This window comes from Parus major, chromosome 2 (assembly GCF_001522545.3).
Source record: "Parus major isolate Abel chromosome 2, Parus_major1.1, whole genome shotgun sequence".
Classification (NCBI taxonomy): domain Eukaryota; kingdom Metazoa; phylum Chordata; class Aves; order Passeriformes; family Paridae; genus Parus; species Parus major.
Genome location: NC_031769.1, coordinates 113,581,687 through 113,600,425, shown reverse-complemented (window position 1 = coordinate 113,600,425; position 18,739 = coordinate 113,581,687). Strand labels below are relative to the sequence as shown.

At 38.3% G+C, this 18,739-nt stretch overlaps 1 protein-coding gene across 4 annotated transcripts in view; it reads right to left on the bottom strand.

Annotated features, from left to right (window-relative positions):
• The window catches only part of FAM110B (family with sequence similarity 110 member B), a 111,154-nt gene that overhangs the window by 80,516 nt on the left and 11,899 nt on the right, over positions 1–18,739 (bottom strand). For 3 of the 4 annotated variants that reach the window (XM_015619894.2, XM_015619893.2, XM_015619892.2), the window contains exon 2: positions 3,479–3,609. The gene's annotated coding sequence lies outside the window, so the exon portion shown is untranslated. The remainder of the gene's footprint in view (positions 1–3,478; positions 3,610–18,739) is intronic. The other variant, XM_015619895.2, reaches the window with a different exon arrangement.

The following is an 18,739-nucleotide window of genomic DNA, read 5'->3' as shown; positions in this document are numbered from 1 at the left end:
AACATATTTCCAAAACGAGTCTGCTGCTCCTCTTTGCTAACCCATGACATCCCAAGCTACCCCTACAAAAAGGACCTCAATTCCTCTACACTGTCTTCTCCAGCTGTTTGCTCACCATGAGATTGTTAAGTATACGAGAGAAAAATGGTGGAGGATAAAAAAACCTGGATCACAGTTGCATGAGAAATGGAAGTAGAACTTTTCTCCTTAAAAAGAAAATGAAATGTCCTTTTGGGAAGCTAGCAATCAAGTTGTGACTTTCCTTCTCCTAGAACTAAGTATGACCAGGACACAGACCACCAGTGGCATGACTTCCTGAAGAAATACAGCATTCAGGGACAACAGCAGTGTCAGGGATCCCTATGGGCCATTCTAGAAAAGACCTTCTGCCAGAAGTAAAGCTCTTAAGCAAGACTGAAATCCTGTTAGGGGAAAAATATGGAGAGAAACACCAACAGCCTCTCATAGCAGAGTTTAAATACAGTCAAAGCTATTAGAGAAAGCAGTGAGGAATCAGAAAGGAAACAAAGACAAAACAGTTGGTGTACTATGAAAATCTGCACTGCTGGCTTCACTTATGAAAAAACCCCATGGTTCTCCTCTTAACTTCTTTTGGACTCACACAAAAAACTCTTGCATTTTACCTCTTCTAGCAAGAGAGAAATCAAACAACATTTAATATTCAGGGCTTATTCTGTACAAACTGGAAAATGATGACACTAGCTCTTAACGCTCACACTGAATGAGGGCCTGCTTTTTGGTGTTGCCCTTTCTTTCCTTGTTTTTAAGGGGGGGCAAAAAGACTCCACTGAAAGGCACACATGGCCATGTACATAGATCTGCTTTTGCTGATATCACTACCACAGATCAAAGTACTGTAATTCAGGAAAAGCAGAAAATCACTGAATGATTTCATGAAAAAAAAACCAAAAAACATAAGCCCACTGAACCTGCTATTTTGAAATCCAATCTAGTATTAATGGCAATAAAGCAAAAAATAAAATTCAACACCACAATCTCAGAGATACAGTGATGCCTGAATAAATCAAAATCACCAGTTTTGGTTTGTGGTACAGAAGTTTACATTTGAATGCAGCTGGATTGCAGTCAGCTAGCCAGCTCTCACAGCAGCCCCTCCAAGCTGTATTGATTTCTAGGGAAGAAAAGGCACTGTAAATCTGCCTGAGCAGCATTGCGTCATACTTTTGGTTGGCTTGAAAAAAAGCAAATTAAATGTTTTCCATTAGCATGGTAAAGAAGCTATACAATTTTGTTTTTATTTCAAATAGAGTCTCAAGTTACAGAACACTTTAGCTAACTCTGTGGCAAGGACTACATGCTCTGCGTTTGTGAAGCCAGCAATTCATGCTTATGTGAAACCAGATGTGTGCACTGCACAGTTCCCAGGGCTGGGAAGGGTTTTTTAAAACGTGTTGCTGACGATTAAAAAGGACTCTGCTTTTCACTTAGATCATGGAATATCCTGCAGCAGAAACAACATGTTCTTGTAGGGAAGGGGAAAGAAGGGAAGACCAGAGTCGGAAGCAGAAGAAAACTTTAAGGCCATAAAAACCACACAGAGAGAACAGCTTAGGAGCAGTGCTGTAGTACAACAAAGAGCAGCACAGTTCTAAAAAGCAATAAGCATAACATGATTTGAGGTAACAAGAACTCCTTGATCAATTATTCATATAATTTACAACAGTTACAGCTGCATCAATGAGGAAAAAAAAAAGAATCTAGGGCAAATATAAAATCTTCACAGCTATGAAGTGTCCTTGATTTTCACCAGAACATTTGGCTGTCTCGTATCATGTGTTTCTAGTTAGCAACAAACCCCTCCAACAAAGGGAAACAAGAGACAGAGAGGCACAGAACAAACTGTGCTGTTTGCCTTGCTGGAAGCAGTGAGAGTGCTCAAAGCTGCATTTCACTCATGGATGCTATGCATCACCAAAACCAAACACTGCACTAACACTGCTGTGTTTGAAACCTAACCACCATTCCACCTAGATACATCCGTGTACCCCATGGGATTATGAGGAAACCTTCTGTCAAGTCTTCACTCTCTCAACACATAAAACCACACTTCAAAAATAAATAAATGTTTAAATAACCCCCAGAAGAAATGATGTGTCTTTGTAATGTATTGTTATCTCAACTTGTATTGCTTAGCGTACTCCTAAGGCAAATGTGACAAAGGGAAACATTACAAAGATAAGATTTTTGGATAGGGTTTTTGTCTTCAGTTTAAAATCACTTTGTAATCAGCAGCAGCTTTTCTGCTCTGTCAAGGTTTGAATACAGTGTCCTCTGTTGTTCAAGATGACCCTGCTAGTGGACTGGAGAAACATGGGTGCAGCTGAAATCCAAGAAATGTGAAGCAAAGAGAGGGCATGGTGCAGCAAAGGGATGAGGGGGCCTAACTGTGCTTGCTGCACTCACCCCCAGATGTCAACAGCAGATCATGAGGGAAGGTTATGAGCTGAAGAACTGACTCTGCTAATGGGAGAACTTAACACCGATTTTGATTTTACCCAGTGGATGGAAAGACAATATACTTAGGTCTAGCTCAGAGCTCTAATTTCAGTTTAAATTAAGATCAATAAAGGATTAACTAGAAAAAAACTCCAGTTCTTCTCAGGTGAATCAAGAAACAGTTATTTAACAAGCTTTCCAACAATGAAGTTAACACCTTGCAACAGGTAGTTTTTAAATATAGATAAGCTGACAGAACTTTAGAAGCACCTACCTAAATAAACCTGTAAGAAACATTTCCACTACTACTCACTTTTTTCAGCCAACTCTCTACACTTAGTTCAATTAATCTTGTCAGTATGAAGATTCTGTATATACCATCATTACATTCAAAACACTGGCAAACAAAACCATAGCATAGTCAAATCTCTGTAAGTGTGTGCAACTCTAGCATTGATAAGTTCAGCAAAGTTCTTTGGGTCACATGTCTTTTTCTTCAATCAGTATTTATCCTGTACAAGCAAGAATGGGTTCTAGATGCTATTACCACAGTGCTGATAAACAGAAAGTCATCATATACAAACTTCATTCATCTCCCACTGCTGGAGATGCCAGAGAGCATTTTCTTATTTTTGTGGCCACTCAAAGCGAGCCCTGAATGTGGCACTTGGAAGTGGGATATGTTTCTAAAAACACAGCATGCCATAGAGCTCAGAAACAGCCTGTTCCCTTGCCAACAAAAAACTGTAGATTTATCTTTCTACTAATAATCTAAGGAATTATTTCTGGCTCTAAGCTACAATGCATATTATGTTGTTTTCCTCTCCCATTCCCCAGCATTTCCTATTACAACATTTGTATCAGGTAGCAAGGAGCTATACACACAAAGGAAGGAGAAAGCTCAGAGATGCATTCAAATGTTTATTTCACAAAAAGAAGAATTCTTATTTTGAAAACTGTACCAGACAATTCAATTTGCTTGAAAAATTAATCACTTTACCTTGGTGTAAGACTTCTGAACTCCTGCTAAGGCTGTCTGGCCTGTTAGGAGGTCTTTACCTTTAGCAGAGATCTTCAGATGAAGGTAGATCTCTCCACCCTTGGGCTCCCAGAGGCTCCCTGCAGCAACACCTGGAATCACAGCAACAGGGAAGGCATTTAGCTTTATCAAAGCCACAGTTTTAGAATGGATAAGAGAACAGTGTCCTTAAAGCCTGCATCTTGGTTTAAGCAATGTAAACTTCCAAAATGAGAACCCTACATCTTCTTCTGGAGACTTCAAGGCTGCAAAGAGGTGTTTAGCAATACTGGACAAGCTTTCAGCCAGCTATAGATGACGCTAGCCTTTACATTGCCAGTCCCAAGCATTATCTCCAAGCTCTGAAATGTAACAGGTGACCTACAGGTATCAATTCTGAATGTCTCTCATGTCGTTATTTTCCCCACAGTGAAACTGCTCAGAGACATGCACTGGAATTGCTTCAGGGCAAAGAGCACAAGTGTGACACATCATCTTCTCAGGGGACTCACACAGGGCTGTGCCTCTGCAGGCAAGAAACAGTGCCTGCAAACCACCTAGCCTAGCCTCCCTGCACATGACCTCCAGCCAGCTGACAAAGCAGTCCTTGTTAAAAGTACACTCCAGAACACCGCCTTATGCTCAGAAAAATTAAAAAATAAAAATCCTCAACTTCCACCACCAGAAGGGAAGGAAAACGAGATTGCCTTCCTGAAACGAATGTGTTTCACCACTGCTTTTTACATGTAAAACAACCATACAGAACTTAGTAGTTTACAAGCTGTGACCTAAATCCCTGTTTATGTTCCTTTTCTCAAAATGCCACCTGAGGTAAGACCAGCTCTAAACACACAGAAAAGTACTTTGGTACATGAGATTTCTGTGGCTTGGTTTTATTTGACAGTATGTGGTCAAGCACCCTTCCTGGCACAAGCAGATGGCACAGCAGCTTCCTTTAAGCAAACAGTTCTGAGTGGTTTCAAATTACTTTAATTTTCTAATCAGCTATTCACTCCAGAAAAAGGACTGCAGTCAGGTTAGAGACCATGTGATGAACAAAAATCTCAAAAATATATGCAGAAACAGCTTAAGCACAAATTCAGGAAAACCATTTTTGGTCTCATACTGTTAACAAACCAAACAGGCAGCAATATTCATCAGACACCAATTACTTTGAGCTTCTCCACTCAGTCTTTGGGGACCCTGACTGAGTTTGGGTCTTGACATTAGGACACTGAAGAGTGAGTTTGTGTTGGGTGGGTGGATGAAGTCTCATCTTAGGAGACTGACTACCTTTGAAACAGTGGTACAACAGAAACAAGTAACAATGGGGGGATTTCAGATGTATTGGTATCTGTATGTAAGTACTTAAAATTAGAAAAAAATAACGAGACAGATGAAGGGATAAGCATATTCAGAATGATGTAGCATTACAGCTACTCAGCTATCATGAACCTGCTGTCGTAGCATTATTCTGGTATTTGGTAAAAGAAAAAAAATATTTTTCAATCTTCCCTTGTTTGGTACAACAAAGCACAAAAACAAATTATCAGCCAGAAATACACTCTCAAATTATTACAAATTATTCTGATATCCAAATTACTGTATTTTAAGCAGTAATTCTGAATGATGCTCATTTTAGTCTAAAAACCAAAGCAACTCTAAGTTGATACTTGACAAGTCAAAGGGAAAAAAGTGAACATGGTCATTAGCTGCAGCTAGTAAATCTGTTCCAGCCATGTTGCTTGGCCAACAGCCTGAGCAAGTTCAAGTACAAACACTTTTATTTCCAAGTTGAGTGACAATTTTTAACAGCTATCAAGTGGTCAGGATAGAACACATCCCCAAAATCCCCAGAAGACTGCTAGATGTACAGCCTGAAAACAAAAACTTGTGACAAAATGCCGTAGGGGGAAAAAGGTTGTGACTTTTTGTGCAGGTAAATATTCAGCTTCACAAATTTCTACCCTTCTACCTGTTGAAATGAGAGTCCCTTTCTTTTTGCTTCTCCACTAAATTCCTGGTTTAGAATCTGCAAAAAATATTGTCACAAATTTATATCTGGTGTTAGTAATGTTAGCAGTCTCATAGGGGAAATAAATATCACTGAATTGAATATATTCGTGTTTAAAGATGAAAGTATGGTATTGAGTGTATGTGTGTGTATGCATCTGCACAAATATATGTATATTAAATATTTATATTATCAGTCAGCTTCTTTAAAGTGCTCAGAATAGCATTTTAAAAATATTTTTATGAACCTGTTTTGTATTTATAGACTACATCCTGAGTTTCAGCCTTTATCCAACAAGCTGGAGCCTTTTATGACACATGTAGTTTCCTGTTTTGGTGTCCAGTATCAACAAGTCTTAGGGATTTTTTTTTTTTTCTGAAAGGACTTTTCATCCTCAATGCTATGTTCTTCCTCTCTTGCTAAGTATAAAATCAAAGTTTTAATACTTACAAAAATACACATCTCATGGAAGAGAAGCCAAATGTAATTTAGAAGGATTCATGAATCAATGAATGAATGGCCTTCTTATTCGAATAATCCCAAAGGCATCAACCTAAACCTTCAAACCTGACTCAAGTCTACCGTGGGGTTTCCATAATCCAAACTAAAGTCTTTAAAAATGTAGGATTTCCTTACAAAGAAATAAGATGATATGGAAGCTCAGCAGCATATGATTAAGCATTTGATAACTTGATGCTTCGATAAGGCGTCACCTTAATCTCTGTCACGGAGGAGAACTGTAAGTCAGGAAACTGAAACTAAGCAGCTGGAGGAATCTAGCTACTCAGATAAGATATACTTTCTGTGTCAAAAAATGATATGAATGCTCTCTGCAGCCAAACCTCTGTGAGAGAATTAAGTTATTTAACAAAGCAGAAGAGGTAGAGAAGTTCTCAGCTTTATATGTAACTAGAAACAAGGGAATACCCAGCAATGTGTATTGTGAAAAACTATTCAACCCTTTTAATGCAGACTCTACATTTTCACAGGCAGCAGGTACTCTCACATCCTTATTATTTTCAGGTAAAAATCTTGCATCAAGCACAAGTTAAAAGGTATAGTCAATTTAGAGAACACAATTTTCAGAAATATTAGTGGAGTTTTGTTAGAAAGGATCCATATCTACTAACTCTGGCAGTTTCTACTCCTGCAGACAGACTTCTTTTCATTTACATCAACAATTAAACTAAGTTGTAATCTGTTCCCATATTCAGCATCAAGCCACTGAAAAGATGGAGGGATCAAATTAAAGATATACAGAAAAATCTCAAGTCAGGCACTTCCCACAATTAATATTAATACATTCATATTTCACACACTGCTACTTTAATTATTACTCTATATTACTTCCATTGGCTAGTATCTTCAGTACTGAAGGTTTTCCTTCTGAGATGGAATAACATCCATGTTTTCTGACATGATAGCCAGTTGATAGGAGTATTCATCCCAATTCAGATCAAGACTAGTAAATTTCAATGCAAAGACACCTACAGGATACAAAGAGGAGCCTTACTCCCCACCAAGTTTGACAAAAATACTACTAATTGTCCCAGGCAAGAGTTACATCCACTGGACAACTGGAAGACAGCACTGTCTTTAAAAGTTTTAATGCCTCACTACCACTATTCCTGCAGCTGTGAGTATTTCACGAGGAGACTCTGGACCAGCACAGCTACCTAGCCACTATAAACTGCCAAGGAAAGTTACAGTACCTTTGCAGAAGCATGAAAGTGCACTAATTTCCTAAACGTTAATTACACTGAAACAAAGCTTCAATTAGCAGCAGATCACCACCAACACACTAATATTTTTGTTTGCTGGTGTGTACAGATGCAGGTCTGAGAAACATGTCTACAAGGGACAAAAAGCAGTTCTTCATTTTACCCTTATTTGTTTGGGCAGACCACATTCTCAGCTACTCTCTTTTTTACTCTCCAACACCAAGGGTTTAATTTACAGTTTGTATCAGTTATTAAAATATAATAGGAACAAAAAAAAAAAAAATGGAACACAGAAAAACAGGTTTTCTGGCCAGCCCATTACCTGGTTCTACAGGAGAAGATTTATTTTTCTAAAGTTAAAAAATAAATGAAAATACAGACATCATGACAGAGTAATTAAGAGTGCTTAAGCATCAGTAAGCAGCCTGGTGAAACAGGGCTCACTCCAAAGATAAGCAAAAAGAGATAGTGTGTTTTTTGAGGAATTGTTGTAGAGGGAAATGAAGGACAGTGAAATTATAGGACTTGAACAAAGAGGCAGAATGGAGGGACCTGATGGTTTTCCATGCTGTCACTTTCTTTGTGCACCTGAGCAACAACAGCCAGATGTCAAACAAACTAAGGACAACAAAAAAAGCCATCACAACTAAGCCTTGTAAGAATGGCGGCAGTCAAGAGGATAAGAAACAATTCTTATAGAAAACCATTCCTTCAAGAAACTCCTCAGAAAAGCAGCAGACGATGGAAAGTACTCCCCAGCTGAAAGCACAAACACAATTCAAGGGAACCAACTAAACACTGCAACTGGGAATCTATGAACTGTGTTTATATGCTAATGTGCCACTTCCTACCCTCTCCAGTCTTTGTGAATATACACCTCTTGCCAAGGGACTTGAAAGAAGAAAGCCTGTATAACTTGTGAATGTTCCTGGGTTTGGTGACAACAGCCAACTAAGAGTTCAAAGAAAGGCTGCAAAATGAGGAAAATGAGGCACATGATGAAAAGCAAACATAATGATTCAAGAGTGGGGTGGTGTGAGAAGCAGAAAAGGCCTTGACACTGCAAGCTCTGCTCAGGAGTAAGAAAAACATCTCTGTATTATCAACACTGATTTCAGCACAAATCCAAAACATGTCTCCAGACCAGCTACTATGAAGAAAATTTACTCTATCCCAGCCAAAACCAGCACAAAGTGACACCAGAAGACAGGCTTAAGAAGGGGCCTGGAACCATGGTTAATTTTAAGTAAGACCAGGAAATCTATTCAAAACAATTGGGTTACTGAAGTTTTCACTGTGAAAGGGAATAGGAAAATGCCACAGTGTGTTATTATTGCAAACATTACAGAGAACCATAAAATAGGGAATAGAAGCTAAAATTAAGACAACATAAGAGACCTTTCGTGTGAGTTTTTGGTGAATTGTCTATCAGTTTAAAAATAAAAAGTCAATGAAGCTCTGAAAAACGACATGATTAAAGAAGCTAATTTTCAAAAAAATAATGTATTCTCTGAGACCTTATTGGTGGTCCAGGGAAGATGTTGGTATACTGTCTCAAAGTTACTTCCCAAATACAATGATTACTGAATGACAGCCTGGGTAAAACCCCAGAAGTAAGTCAAATTCTGAACTGTCCTGCTTTTCAGTTTACCATTTAGCTTTATTCATTTTTCATAGTCCCCATGAAAGCATAACCACTTTGTTGTTCATAAGATGCAAGCTAAGTAATTGGTTTGACTTTGGAACAAACATTAGAAGCAACCATATGCTATCACCATCTTTGCCTGCTATTTGGAGAAAATCTGAAGACATTGATGCAAATATACATGAGTGCAATTAATTATTTGCAGCTCAAAGGGGAAACATGTATGTTACACTGCTTGCATTCTCACAATAAGATTTCTTAAAATCAGCACTTAATGGGCAGAATTGGAAATCTACTAAGCATATGAAAAGCATGGAAATACAAGCAAAATTACGCATGAGGCAGACTAGATCTAACAAGGGTGACACCTCTCTCTAGCTTTTAATAGTGATGCCATTATCATCTTAAGAATGATGGTCTGGAATACACAGACACTTTCAAAAGCCTTTGCAACATCAAAGTTACACAAATGTTCCTTAATGACTTCAGATTTGGACTCATGATTGTTTTTGTTGCAAATCCAGATCTGCATAAGATAAGCTGTGGAAGAGACAAGAGAATCCTAACCATTCCTGGCAGTGAACCCCTACATGAGATGTGTTATTTCTCCCTTGGCTGTGACCAAGGGACAATGACCAACATTCAAAGCAATAAAAGGGACATCCAATTCCATTAAATAATCAGATCAAGGCAGGTCTCAGGTTTTAAGCTCACAGTTAGATGCTGAAGCAAAACCTGCCCAAGCAATTTTGCCAGGGAATGATGCCAGGGAACTGCAAGAGTGGTTCTCCAAAGTACCTGAATGACTAGAGGTAGTATGACACACTCATCAGATCTACGGGAAATCAGGAAGTGAGAAAGTGCCAAATGGCTACTGAACACCAAGCCATCAACACATTTTGGAGGAGTTTCAGGTCACCTTTGCCCACTGGTCAGCACAACAAGACCTAGATTTATATTATAAGTTTCAGAACTAGAACAAGCACAATTATTAATAATGAGATGGTTCCAAATGCAGAGGAAACCCCACCAGAGCACCCCCCAACCACCTAAGAAAAAACTCACAAAAAAAGAAAAACAAAACACTTCAGAATCAGGTTCAAAAAAGTTAGGCACTTCATAAGAAGTAAGAGACAACCAGCAGGAGGAATCAGCTGAGGTAAACAGTCACTGATTTATCAATTCATTACACACGACTGAAACACAGATGGACACTGCAGCCTGTAAAGATGAATTTTCCTCTGGCATGAAAGACTCCAGCTGACATTTCTACATTCAAGTTTCCAAGTAAAGACTTTTCATCACCAAGTTTTTAAAACCTCAAAGTAACAAGAATTCACTTTAATCTCTATTCTATCTCTGCTTAAGGACATCCACTTGCTTACCCTGATTCATACTCAGACTGTCAGTTCTCTCTCCACTCTCAGTATAACCAGGAAGAATAACTTGGTTCCTGATTATTCAACTGTAATTGTTTCTCTTTGGATGTTTTACAGCTGCAGGAGGAAAAGATACAAACAGTATCTTTTGATACTCAGTTTTGACTTTAAATCAATCAACAAATGAAATGTTAGTAATAAAAGACAAGAAACAGACACATTAGCCATGATAGGAAATACTAAATTTATGGCTGGGCTTCAAAACAAAACCCTACAGTCTACTTTGATGGGAATAAGATACACAAAGCTTTGACTTGGGGTCAGGCCACAGGGTCAAATACAGAAAGAGGATATAAATCAGACATTATTTCTAAAACTTACTTGCAAAGGACAAGACAGTGAGTACGGAAGTATTTATGAAAATTTATCAACACTGAAAAAATAGCAAGTACAAGGGTGTGCAGATGTCAGCCAGTCACAGATGTGCTGCCTGCTTTGCTTTAGCCTTCAGACCTAATCCCTGGCCCCAGTCAAGCTTGGGGATCTGGCTCTTACATACAGGTTTTAAAGCAGGGGAGCTCCCCAGGACAGTATATAATTCAAGAGTACCCCAGGGCCCACACTACTGACCATGCTGGGGATTCAGGAAGGCTCAAGTCACAACACCTCAGAGAATACACATTAAATTTTTTTCCTAGAAACTACATTAAACTGCTACTGTTGCTTACTAAATATACCTAATACTGGACTACAACAAAGGACATCCTCCCTGGATGACAAGAAGCAGAGCCCATCTCCAGGCCACAGGCTCAGTACCTAGGATAATTCAGCAGATGGTCATGAAAACAGGAGTTAAGTGTTTTGCCAGCTCTGCAAAAGCCTACCTTCATTAGACACATTTAATAATAACATTTTTGTTCTGCATACCACAGTTTTGAGAAACAGAGAAGCAAACAGCAATGTAGTTACTGATGCAACTCCAGCTTAGAGACAGGCCATTTGAGGCAATTCTGTACAGAAGGAAAAAGTACATGAGATGCCACGATTGATTATTTTTCTTTTTTTTAAATCTAGTCATAAAAAATTTGTTTATTGTTTATGCAAATAACCAGAATTTCAGTGCAATGGTACAGCACTTCCATACCCCAGAGAAAGCAAACCCACGACCCTGTTCATCTCCAAGTAGCAGGAAGCTGGCAAACAAGCAAGGGGCAAGCAGCCAAACCAACCACTACTGCTAAGAGCAGCATAAATCAACAGTTTGAATCAGGCTTTACATTTCCTTTCTGCGGACTCTGCCACTTACTGATTCTTTTAGAAACATTTATCAACCTTGTATCAGGTCACTATGGAAAAGCATGGAAGAGGCAACAGTTGCAGAGCACCTCCAGGGGTTTGACCTTGATTTGGGCAATTTGACTGTCAAATGTCACAACAGGAGTAAAATTTAAGAGACTACAATCCCATACTGTTCTGACATAAACATAACTCAGAATAGCTTAAGATAACCTAGAGCTTTGATACTTTTCTTATACTTTATAAATAAAAATATCAAGCAGTCACAATGTCACTAGATGCAGGACAAAAAGCCACAGCCAGCCATAGTCTTCCTTTGACAACTCTTACCTTCATTTAACAGCACCGAGTCCAGGCAAGAAGGAAAGAGCAGGGAGTATTTAAAAAACAACAACAACAAAAAAACAGCTTTACAAAATAGAAACAGAATTTACAAAGTAGATAGCTATTTCAAAGCACCAGTCATAAAAGGAAAGACGCTTGGGATCATGCAGCTAGTCAGTCACACGCCATCAGCCCATAAAGCAAGGACTCTGTTCCACTCTGAAGCCAAGGGGCAACTGAGAGATTGTCCCATCCTGTCACTCATCCTGAAACTACCTAGAAATTATTTTTAAATAGTGAGATGAACCACTAACACTGATGCTGCTTAACCTTTGGAATCCCGAAAGAACCTGCAGCTAAGAGAATTATGCTGGTCCTTTGGGTAAAAAAAACCAAACAAACAAAAAAAACCCCTCCAAAAATGTAAGCAACATTTTTCTACATCAAAACAGGTATTTTCACTGGAGGCACCTACATATCCCTAAAGATGTGCATTTTGATGATTCCTCCAGCCTAACAAAATGTTGACATGGCATTCTTCTGTGTAAAAATTGACAATATGATGATCCTGCAGAAAATTCTGTGCAAGTTATTTACAAAGACAGGCACCCAAACAAGTACTAAATCCCAAGCACCGAATTTGAACATTCTGAAGGTCAGTATGAGGTATCTAAAGAGATGCTTGTGTAACATACAAAATTAATTGAAATTATCAAAAACACCACAGACAGAAGGAATAAACCTTAAAGATAAGTCAAAGATCTGAAGAGGTATCTATCTTAATTTTAATTGCAGTATTATAACTTCTACTCCTACATTTGCATAGTGTACAAACAATGCATTTACATGTTATTCCCACAGAAACAGAAGAGTTTGCACTGGAAGGGACCTTCAAAGGCCATCCAGTTCCACCTCTCCGCAATGACCGAAGACATTTTCAAGTAGATCAGACTTCTCAGAACTTCATTCAACCTGACCGTGAGTGCTTCCAGAGATGTGGCATCTACCACTGCTCTATGACCATAAAAAGGAGATAAATGTTCAGAGCCACACTTTCTCAGACCCTGCTGAGAAAGTGTTTCATATCATGCAATTCAAGCAGAATGTTTCAATCTGCTTGACACAAACCAGAGAATAATTATTTTATTTTCAAGAAAAAGTAGTGTACCAAAAGTCACCACTCGATCACTAACTAAAAAACTTAAAATAAGATATACATGAACAGATGTGAACAGAATTTGGCAGGTATTACTAAAATACATTTGACATAATTCTTTCACGTGTTTTATACTTTAATGATCTTGATAATCTTTGCTCATTTTACATGCAAATAACCTAACTACGCAAGTTAACTTTTTAACCCAGCACATTTCAAGTGAATTTCAACACTTTAAGAGTTGTTGGGAACAAACTTTCTTTGTATTGACAATACTTTAGCATTTACAGTGCGTAGCAATTTAATCAGGATGTTATAATTTGGTTCTGTGTGGGTGTCTACTGACTTGCTTCGAAGTCTGCCTCACATCTACAGAAGTTATTCACAAAGAAGATGTAATTATATTAATCACTTGGGCGGACTACAGTGTCTAAGGCTTCAGCACATCTCCCTTTGCGAAGTTAGGGCCTGCAACTCCACATATTGGAAGACTTCCCCTGAAAGTAGTAAATATATCTCTTGACTTTTGTTGTACAAACCCAGTTTTGCTGGTCCTGTAGCAGCACATAAACAGTCTCCTGTCTAATCTCTCCTACATCTACAAGATTCTGGGCAGGAACAGGGGAAAAACAAAGCCTATACAGGAACCCTTAACACAAACATTTTAACTAAAAATTACCTCTGCTCCCTCAAGTCTGCCCTCTTTCATACAGTGCTAGATATCAAAAACCAGACTCTAAAGTTCTAAATCCTAATATTTGAAGGAGCTACACCAGAAAGAATTTCAAAATGCCAACACAGAGAGCATCTAAATTAACCTAATTTTTTGTCCTTATATACATCATAGCTTACAAACAGAATGTTTATGAGAAGACTCTTATTGATTTACGTAACTTGCAAACTGATGGAAAATTCATTGCATTCCCCTGTGTAAGTTATTCCACGATTAATTATCCTAATTTAACTACCTTAGCTTTCAGGTCTAGGGTGACATAAAAGATTAAGATAAAATTAAAGGCTTCATACAACTATTTTTCCCCAAGTTAGAGTAATCTACAGTACTAGGGGTTTAAGCTCTTAAATCTGTAAGAGCTGAGAATTTCTCTATTCTTCCAGTTTAGCAGCAATTTTCCCAGTGTTTCCAGTTCAGATATATAATACCAGGCCAGGTCACTGGTGCTGTGCAGCTAAACACACAGGGCACTAGCTGCTGAGGAACAGCAAAGCTAGACAAGGTCAAGTGAGGGATTTCATGTTTTAGCATCTCTCAATGAACTAAACAAGAACTGGCAAGCCTCTATATTCATTTATTTTGCTGATGGGGATATGTTCTCAGAGAGACAAAAAATCAGTCCTGTGGCCCATTTTGTTATATCAATACTATAAGCCCTCTTTTGGGTAGAGCATGGTCAACACTTGGGTCAGGAGGCTGGGGACATGGCATAGAGCTGGACAGCAGGCAAGGGGAAATGCCATGAGTTCCCCAGCCCCAAGCTCAGCCCCACACTGATGAACACACAAAGAACAGGCTCCTGTGAGGTTCTATGGTGGTGTTCAAAATTCCACAGGGCAAGAAGGATATTGGGGTGCTGGAGCACATCCAGAGAAAGGCAACAAAATTGGTGAAGGGTCTGGAGCACAAATCTTATGAGAAGCTGACGAGGGGGCTGGGGCTGTTTAGTCTGGAGAAAAGAATGCTCACAGGGGACCTTACTACTGTCTACAACTACTGAGAAGATACTGTAGCCAGGTGGGAGTCAGTCTCTTCTACCAAGTGACAGGACAAGAGGAAATGGCCTCATGCTGTGAAGGAAGGTTCAGATTGGGTAATAGAAACAATTTCCTCACCAAAAGATCTGTCAAGCATTGGAAAACATGCCCAAGGAAGTGATGGAGTCACCATACCGCTGTGTAGATGTGGTGCTCAGGGACATGGTTTAGCAGCGGACTCTGCTGACAGTATTAGGTTAATGGCTGGAATCAATGACCTTACAGGTCTTTCCAAAACTAAGTAACTCTATGATTCTAAGGTGAACACCTTAACACCCTGATGGGAAAGGAAAATGTTCCCATCCATGTTTGAGAGCAACAGTGCTTCCCCAGTGAGGAAGCTTTCTATCCATGAAGGATAATTTTTGAGAAATAAAGCTTTAAGTTATTAATAAGAATGAAATCGCTTGACCTAGATTTTCTCCAGCTTAAAAAAAAAAAAAAGGCATACACACACACAACACAGCCTTCCTCTAAAAACACAAACACATTACACTCATGATAAAACAGAGCACATCAAAACAGATATTTTACAATGAAAACAAAAAGAGGCTTTTAGTGCTCCTCCCTCACCCAGCTTTGTCCAAGAACACGAATACAGATGATGTTTGATTAAAACACAAACCTGAACCCCAAGTTTCATGTATTTACTTTTCAAAAGCATTTTACAATTTGATTGTCTTCTTGACTGCTGTGATAATTGATGAAAACTACACAGGGATTAAAATGAGCACAGGTGCATGTCTACATAGTTCAAAGAGATTTGATCTAGAATGAAAATAATAATAATAATATAAAAAAGCTTGAGTATTTTTAGGAGTGGATTTAGCATAGCCTAACCAAATAAGCCTAGATTAAAAGTAGGATTTTACAGTCCAGATTTCACGTTACTGAAATTTAAAATGTGCATTTCATAACGTATCAAACTTTTGCGAGCAGTACCTGATTTACTTGCATTTACAGCCCTCCATATCACACAAGTCAGAGCAGAGCCAGAGAAAAAATAAAACCACTACAGACAGTAAAGAGCACCAAAATACAATACAAGGGCATGTGTCACAAAAGACATTTGGCAGTAAATCAACCTTATTTTTAATTTTGTGAGAGGTGAAAGGAAAGTCTATGAGCTGAGAATATCTTTCTGCCAATATACAAATCAGCACAAAACCCGTGCTTATTTTCTTTGCCAAATTTATCCTGCTACAGCTGAATCACAACTTCCTTGCACCCATGAGGTCAGGAAGCATTTGAAAAGAAATGCACGATACAGCTAATCTTTGTGTCAGCTCATCATACCTAATGCAAAAAACACTATTTTCCCCATTTTTCTGTCCCAGCTTCCTCCAGCAAAGCTAACTAGTATGTTGCTAATCCCAAATTTGTTGCACTACTTTGTTAAACAGATTTAAAAGACAAATGCACACAAATCACACAGGATAAAGAATTTATTCTGTGCTCAAGGCTTACTGCTGAGCTTCTATTAAGAACTGAAAAAAAAGCCACAAGCCAACAGCACTCAATTGTATAAAAAACAAATTTATTTGTCTCAAAGGAAGACTCTACACTTACGTAGACTTTTTTTACACAACAGCTGCTTTCTTGCCTAAACTACCTAAAACACTGTTCCTACAGTAACATGTATTCAATCTTCTTTCTGAAGCAGAATCCAATATATTTTTAGGCCTCTGAATAATAACAGCAGGAGATTACAAATATATGGATCAGAGATGGAAGAATTCCCTATCCTCCCTTCCCTCCCCATGCAGGGGGGGCAAACTTCTGACTCATTCCTAAGGGACACAAGAGCTAATCAGCACTTCCTCCCAACAGGCTTAATTTTCTCTTAAGCACCTCTTTGACTAGTGAGAATGAGGGAACACTGGCAATCACTTCACAGAAACACATCAGTGAAATTGTCAACATCTGAAATTTTCCCCAGGAGCCCCCCTGTAACTTGATTTACCCTCCATACATTTTCCTGTACACCTTAGCTACAGATTTATGCTTTTGTAGCACCCAAATATAAATTAACTCAAACTCCATGTCAAACATCTTATTAGTGGTTTTGAAACTCCTGAAATTTTGACTTTAGATTTTCATACAACTCTCAGAGGACTCACCAGGGCACCAAGCCCAGTTTTGTAATAGACTGGTAAAGAAACGGAAATTAAGACATGAAAACCTGAAAAAAAAAAAAAAATTAAGCCACCACAAACATATGTTTCTAGTATGTTTTCTTTAATTAAAAACCCATCCTGTGCCATTACTACACAATTCAAAAATATTTATTTTAAATCTGTTAGAACATCAAGAAACTAATCTTCCAGTTGCTTAAGCCATCTTGTATGCTTGCTATTGATTTAATTTATAAAGACAGATGACTTAAATGGCTCCCTAAATGAAAACTTTCAAGGATAAACAAAAAACTGCATAAAGAGAAATCAGCACTTTATCAATTTCTTGTCAATTAAACACTGCTGAACAAATTCAGTTGCAAGACCATATCCCAGCCAATATTAAATTGTAGATGCAGATCAGTTTCTGCACATCACATTTAAAACTGCAAAGATCATGAAAGTACAAAAAGCAAGACCACTAAAAAAGTGAAAAACGATTTTTCACATTTCACAAAATCCTGCAGGTCAGTTCAAGCTCTGAAGACAAACATTGGTTGTTTTCTTTTTTTAATTACATCATAAAATTCTGTACATTAGAAACCATATGTATTTATTACAGTTTGAATGTAACAAAGAGGGGGCTAAGACATGCATTGAAAAACACTTAAGACTTCAAATCCAAAATAATTTAGGCACTTTAAAATAACCTAAATATAAAATTGCTGTCATTTAGTTTTAATTAACACATAACCAATTTGTTTTCTGCATGAATTTGCATAGCACATGGCTAATTACTACCTTGTGAAGAGTCTGGGGGAAAAAAAAAGGCATCAATCTTTACACAGTTCATCAACAATAAAAACCAAAATACCACAGTGAGTGCCTTTTTTTTTGTTGTTGTGACAGCAGGTGAAAATAAAAACATGCTTTTTAAAAGACAGGAAACTAAACAGGAGTAAGACTGTGAAGTGAATCAGGGCAGGAAACCCAGGATTAAGTCTGAAACTTCATTCTAATCCTTCTGTTCACAGAAGTAGCAGTCACCAGGCAGCACGTGGTCTGGGCACGCACCTGCAGTACACAGGCAGGATTTAAATGTACTTACAAAAAGATCAAGTTTGAGCAAAGTTTCTCTTTGGCTTAGCAAGTGGGGTATCTGCCTTCTCCAAAAAGCAAACAATAACCACACACATCAGTTCGTGAGTGATTTTGCCAAAATGATAACCTGGTTGTGACACATGCACAACCCATCATTCCTGGGGACTGACTTGACAGTAGGAAGAACCTCAAGGAAAGACAAAAGAACAAAAACAGAAACCCTCTTGCTGTGAACATATTAAACAGTCCAAGCTGACAGCCATACCACACTACTACTCTGAACTTTGCATCACTTTTCTGTAAATTCCTGTGTTAACTGATGTAGTCTACCCACTTGGTAAAGGTCTCCACAAACTGAGGAGCAGAGGAAGAATCCTTCAAACACAATGGATTTCCCCTAACAATTAAATAATATTATCATTTATTTGGTCCTGCAAAATGACTAATAAAACTAATCTTTAAATATCGTCTCCTTTTGACTCAAATAACCTTTTCTGATACTTTTGTACTTCAGCATTAGGTGCTGCAGGAGGTGATTCTGGCTGGGCTTGGAACCTCCAGCTGTCTCTGTCTTGGAGCTCTTCTGGCACACCTAGGAACATTAAGTCCACAGATCCATTTTGTATCGTGGAAAGATGGGTCACTACTAAAAAGTGCATGGGGAGGTGTTTCTAAATCCTGTGATTGTAAGTTTAGCATAGAGTACAATAAAAAGAGAGCCAG